Source organism: Topomyia yanbarensis, chromosome 2 (assembly GCF_030247195.1).
Source record: "Topomyia yanbarensis strain Yona2022 chromosome 2, ASM3024719v1, whole genome shotgun sequence".
In the NCBI taxonomy this organism is placed as follows: Eukaryota; Metazoa; Arthropoda; class Insecta; order Diptera; family Culicidae; genus Topomyia; species Topomyia yanbarensis.
This window is the reverse complement of record NC_080671.1, coordinates 161,118,084-161,124,083: the sequence shown is the minus strand read 5'-3', so window position 1 is coordinate 161,124,083 and position 6,000 is coordinate 161,118,084. Positions and strand designations below refer to the sequence as shown.

The following is a 6,000-nucleotide window of genomic DNA, read 5'->3' as shown; positions in this document are numbered from 1 at the left end:
ATATCTCGCTCTCCACATTACCCACAGATTCTCTCAACTCATCGATCAGCCTGTCCGTTTCGTTAGGGGTCCGAGTCTATGCAAGTGCCCTCGGCCGTAGCGCCGCTGTAGAGTATGGCATGCAGCTTGCTGTTGTTATTGGCATCAAAGTTTCCAGCGTCGTTGTTGAAGTCGTCATAGCGATCGGCGTCGTCGTCGTCGTCGTCGTCGCCATCGTCGGTGTGATCGTCGCGCGAAAGGGGGTCCTACAATCGTTGATTCGCGAGTGGTTCGGGCGCATTTAGGCCAGCTATAAACCGATACCAGAACGTTTTGCCGCTCAGTCATCTTTCCAACAGCCGAAGTGAACTGATCTCTCCTGGCCACAAGCCCAGAAGACATCAGCGATATTGATAGTGCTTTTTAGTGCCCAGTGAAACCTAGTGTGTGCCGTCTGTTGACGAGCTAAAGTATTCTGTCCGGAATCTGCGGGACTCGATTTTGGATTACAAAAGTGCATTTTGGTGTAATTTTTAAGGTAAGTTTAAAAGTCTGCCCGATAACCGCTGTGTCACACTTGAGTGCCATATTTTGTTTTTTTTGTGGCGAACTGTTTCCGTGAGATGGACCTCACGAAAGTGACCAAGTGAAATCGAATCAAAACAACCCGTTATAAATTCGCTTTGTGGAATGAAGCAAAAACTGGGACTATTTTCCCTCAAGTGATGTAAAGCGAGAAAAAGTAAAGATTGCCTTCTTACCTACCGGCGACCGTGGTGAGAATCACGTTGAAAACATTAAATTCCTTCCATTCGTTAGGGGCTGGGTTGGGCTGGTCTGGACTGGGATGAACCGCGGGCAAACAGAGGTGGCTGGCCACCAACACAAGAAAGCTATGTGCGGTAGTGGTGCTCGTAACAGTTCTTACATTTCTTTCGCTCCAACGATTATTGCCGCGAACACCATTCAATTAAAAATTCAAAACTGGTAGCGGTTTCTTCGAAATTCCGGTCTTCCCCCAACCGGGACCGGGAGTGGCGAAACGGGCATGTGCAAAAGAGAAACCCGCGCGTAAGCTCGGAAAGTGCAAAGTGACGAATCGAAATAACATCGTGCGGGGGTTTTGTGTGTGGAATTTTTTTTGTTTTGTTTGTGCAACTAAATAAGTGTCAACGGATGAAACGTAGCATTTTTTTGAGTGCACCGGGTCTATGAAATCGGTTCTCTCGACAGATTCACGGTAAAAGTGATAGATTCCATATTCAGTTTGTGAACAGCTGAAATCTGAAGCTCAATGGAATAGATGCGCTTGTGCCAATGAAAGTTAAACGGTTTTCAAATGATAGCTGCAAAATGAAAGTACGTGAAAACCGATGGTGTCCGTAAACATTTAGTTTGGTGACTCATTGATGGAATCATTGACCTAAAATTGTGTTTGATATACTTGATTCGAGAGTTAGTCAACAGTTGTTGTTCCGTTTGCTTCAAAAGTTCAAAAATCTATATTGTTGTGGGAATGAGCTAGTATGAACTAATCAGAAGACCACACATATTAAAGCTAGTTATAAGGGCTAAGTGGTTTTAGAAATACGAAAGTCAAAGGTCTTCGTGGTACCATGTTCTATTTTAATAACACATTAGCTGTGATATTCAAGTGATTTTTCTGCGTATCGCTTTACTATCGTTTTCAGTATCGATGAATTCTCCGACTTTGCATGAGTTTTTTCAAAATGACGCTCCTAAAATCAGTCGCGCGTGGTAAAAATTATTTAGTTTGCATCCAAACCATTCTGGTGTTCCACAGGATTACAATAAGAGAGTCACAGATCACTCCTACTGTTGGTTATTTGATGATTCGTTCACAATACGATCTGTGTACAAGTAAATCCAAGTTTACAGTGATATGTCACGATCTAGGTCCGAAGAATAAACTCGATGTTTTTGATCACAGCTAGAAAACGAACATTCGCTATATTTTCATATTACCGTACTTTTCAATTCTGTGCAATCAAGGGTTAATAAATTAATTAATTAATAGATCAGAAATGAAAGAAGAGCACACGAACCTTTTCGTCGTTTTCTGCGACGAAGAAATTTGGTTCATTGTTATAAGTTGATTTTGTGTATTTAATTAATTGAAATTATGAGAGCCTTCTGCTCTTTATTATACAGGTCGGACTCGATTATCCGGGGATTTCAAAAAAAAATCTCACTCCGGATAATCGAATCAAACTTTTTTGTGTTATTTAATGAATTCAAGCATTATTCGCGAAGAAATTGGAAATAAAATGGTGAGGTTAAATTTTCCTATTATGGTAAATGTAAATGTACCTATTCTGACCCCAGTAGATTTTTCAGAATTTCAAGGTGCACACTTAAAAATATTTACATCTTGCAAGATTCACATAAAAGGAGCGTCACAATTCACTTAAATTTACATTCAAGAACATGTAAAAACGCGCTTTGTTCACAATTCTGCATCTCTATTCAACCGAGTTTTACTTCAAAAGTGACACAATATTTTATTTCACATGTCAAAAAATGTAAAATTCCATTATTAGGCAGCAAAATACGTCGCAATGTTGTTTACGTCAAATATAATTTTCATTTTGATTCATTGTGTGTGATTTGTATTTTTAGATGGTTTTAATTTATTATTTATATTCGTAACGAGAAAACAGTATGTATTAGTTGTTTATAGCTATTTGTGCAAGAATTCTAAGACAAACTTTTTAATAAACTGTTATAATAAAGTGTGTAAACACAAGATTTTCCGAGATAAATTCGATTACTCGTACACACCAAAAAATAATGAAAATTAAACGACATGTAAATCAATGCGAATGTAAACATACTAAGCTTGAATCAAAAATTTGATTGAAAATCAAGCTGAATTCGTTGCACTCAATGGGTCATCAGAAAGGCCATGATTTTACACTGTCGTTCGTGTGATATTACATGTCATTTATTTTACAGCAATATTGGAATAAAAATACATTCAAATGCATTGGTTTAATGAAACTATAATTTGCAATCAACGTGTAAAATTATAATAAATATCGCGGAAAAAGCACGGCAATTTGTGTGTATTTATGCTGGAACTTTATATTTATATTCATGCTCCAAATATGTGCATGAAAATAAATTTAAAATTAGAAAATATTTTTTTCTGTGTATACTAGAAAAAAAAGTAAGTAAGTAAACTGGGGTCGTCTGTTTATTGCATCAAGGTTAATTTACTTGGTTGTGTCACATATAACAGCTAACGTTTCTTTTAACCCTCATTAGAAGGGGGCGCATTGTGCATCCAAAAAGTGAACCTTGTCTTTGTAGCATCATTTAGTTGCCCAATATCAATGTGGTACCGGATTGTCAGGTGATCACTACGCATGTAGTCTTCGCAAACTCATGTTTGTCAACAGCGAAGAACTACAGAAGGTTACGTAGATGATGGGTTCCCGGCGGCCTCAGCGAGAAGTACTGCTGGCACCCTCTTTACATAGCCTAACATCCATTTTTGATTCAGCTACCCATGAATTGAGCTCGCCTCCAGTGACTGCCGAGTCTCTTATCAGAATCTTGTTAACCATTTCTCGACCAACTTTTTTCTACCGCATATAGGGCTTTAAAACTATTTTTTTTAGAACTGTTGGTGTCATTAACACGAGAAACCTGGATTAATACAAATAGGTGCTTCTTTCGCAGTGCTAGAAGCTGCTCAATATTCACCTTCCGATCAAGTCCAATTTCATGGAATAGGTAGTTTAAGGCAGTCTAAATTAGAAATTTCTATCAGTTTAAAATAATATTTACTCATATTAGGCTATGAAAATATTCCAAAATTTCATTTTCATGATTAACATAAACTATCCCTGGTAGCACTGTTTCAGCGCAACCAAATCAGATTAATTGTAATAACTTCTCTTCTACTGATAATATTTATAACTGTTTGTGCTCGAATGAAAGATATTAATCCCAGTTATTAGCCTTACTTGTCGAATGGGATAAAGATGCCATTGGAATTATGATCAGGAATCAATTGTTGAAGGGAATAGAGGAAGAAGAGCAATATTGTGTCAAAGTCCACTGGAGCTCAGAGCATTTCATTGAAAATAGGAACATGATTCTATCAGCATCTTGAATAAATCATAATCTTCAGCAGAATACTATTTTTAGCAGGATTCTACCAGATCTTTGGGAAGCGGTTTGAATCCAGTTTTTAGTGCCACAAGCAATATTGGCTCTGGATGAGTAATTTCTTCAAAACTTTTGGCCACTTTGCGCGGAATAACCCATTCATAAGCTATTTTTGAGGTAGGCCAAAATTTGAGTGTAGGTTAACCCTAGACCCCCCGAAAAAAGTTTTGTTGACTTGATTAGGAGAGGTCATAGCGTAGTTGGTAAATTGATTGCCTTGTACCCTGCTTACTTGGGTACGATTTCCAACCCTGCACATAGAGTATGATAATTTTCTAAAGATATTTTTCTAATCCAAAAAAGAGGTGAATGACCCTGCATTTACTTCTGCTGCGGAATCATTGATTTCTCCTACATAAAAAGTACACTTTTAGAGCTAGTGAATGATAATCTCTTCTGATGTTTGAAATTTTACATAAATATCTAAAAACGATATTCAAAATATTTTACCGAAGCTACGCTCAAGTCCAACCATAACTGGCACTATGAAATATCCTGATATTCATTATGGTAATGATTTAACCGATTGGATATTTTCATTGTAGTCAACAATTTTTTGGACATATTTACAAACAATAGCGACGGTTTTAAAACACTGTGCCTCTAGTAGATATAATTATGTTAACGTATAAGCCTAATTCATATTATATTCGCTGCCAACAAGGCGTTTATGATTTGATTCTCTTAGCCTAGAATCTGGAATACTCATATTTTGTTTCATTAGATCTTACAAGAGGTACTAAGGAAAATCGTATAGGCCTTTTTAGTATTGAATCTCATGTGGGAGTAACTTACGCGACAATAAATTTTATAAACATGCCGTAATTTGCTCTACACCCTCAGACTGGATTTAGGTCAAAATATTATTTCTCTGTATCATCACACCATTTACAGCCCGGCGGAGCAGACATCTTGACGTTTTGAACTTCGACCATGCTGGAGTGTTCATTGTTATGGAGGATTATTTTTTAATTTGTAGACGGTATTTGGAGTGCCAAATCCTGTCATGGAATCAAATATACTACTATTCTACTTAGCTCTGAGTGTGCATCTGACATTACCCACCCATATAACTCCATGAATAATAGGAACGCACGTTGTTTGTGAGTTTTTAAGGCTTTTAGCTAGATAATTTTATATCTTTCGTGCAGGGTCTCCAAAATCGCGGGGCCACTGGCTCTGATCCAGTGTACCTTTCCGTAAAGAACGTATTGCATGTATATACATTGTACTAATGATTTGATGAATAAGATATGCATTTTTGGGCGGTTCAACGAAATTTTTAGTTTTTTGGTGCGTTTTTGTTTGCACATCGAAATTGTTTGCTTTTATGTGACATATGCTAGTGGAATTTGTAAACTTGTTCTTGAGCAAGACAACGTTTATAAGTATTTTTAATAGGTCTTTAAATAATAGTTAATAAAAGAATTAGGTATGCTCTATTCGCTATATTGATAAAACATTCGTACACCTCACGAAAAATTGTAATACAAATTTAGTTGTCAATTATATTACATATATAATCATGAACGCAACGAAAGTTATAATTCATACGAAACTTACGTAAAAACTTAGAAGACTTGCTAGTGATTATTTATAAGTACAAAAAAATCATGCGTTTAAAGAAACACCCTTTTCGTAACAGCATACCGGAAACATTTTTTGTATCTGATAGGTCTGATTGTGAATATTTGAAACTATTTTCTAATGCGATCGGACCCTGATTGAGTAATATTAAATATTCCCTGCTTTATTAACTTGAAAGATCTATAACTTCCTTATTTACATAGCTGGCAGTGGTGGTAGGATTCCATGTTTGAGTTT

The 6,000-nt window shown here is 36.6% G+C and overlaps 1 protein-coding gene across 1 annotated transcript in view; it reads left to right on the top strand.

Moving 5' to 3' along the window:
* The first annotated feature begins 263 nt into the window (after window positions 1–263).
* LOC131681922 (L-selectin) overlaps window positions 264–6,000 on the top strand; it is a 79,569-nt gene continuing 73,832 nt past the window's right edge. Inside the window, exon 1 of the mRNA XM_058963022.1 lies at window positions 264–517. The gene's annotated coding sequence lies outside the window, so the exon portion shown is untranslated. The remainder of the gene's footprint in view (window positions 518–6,000) is intronic.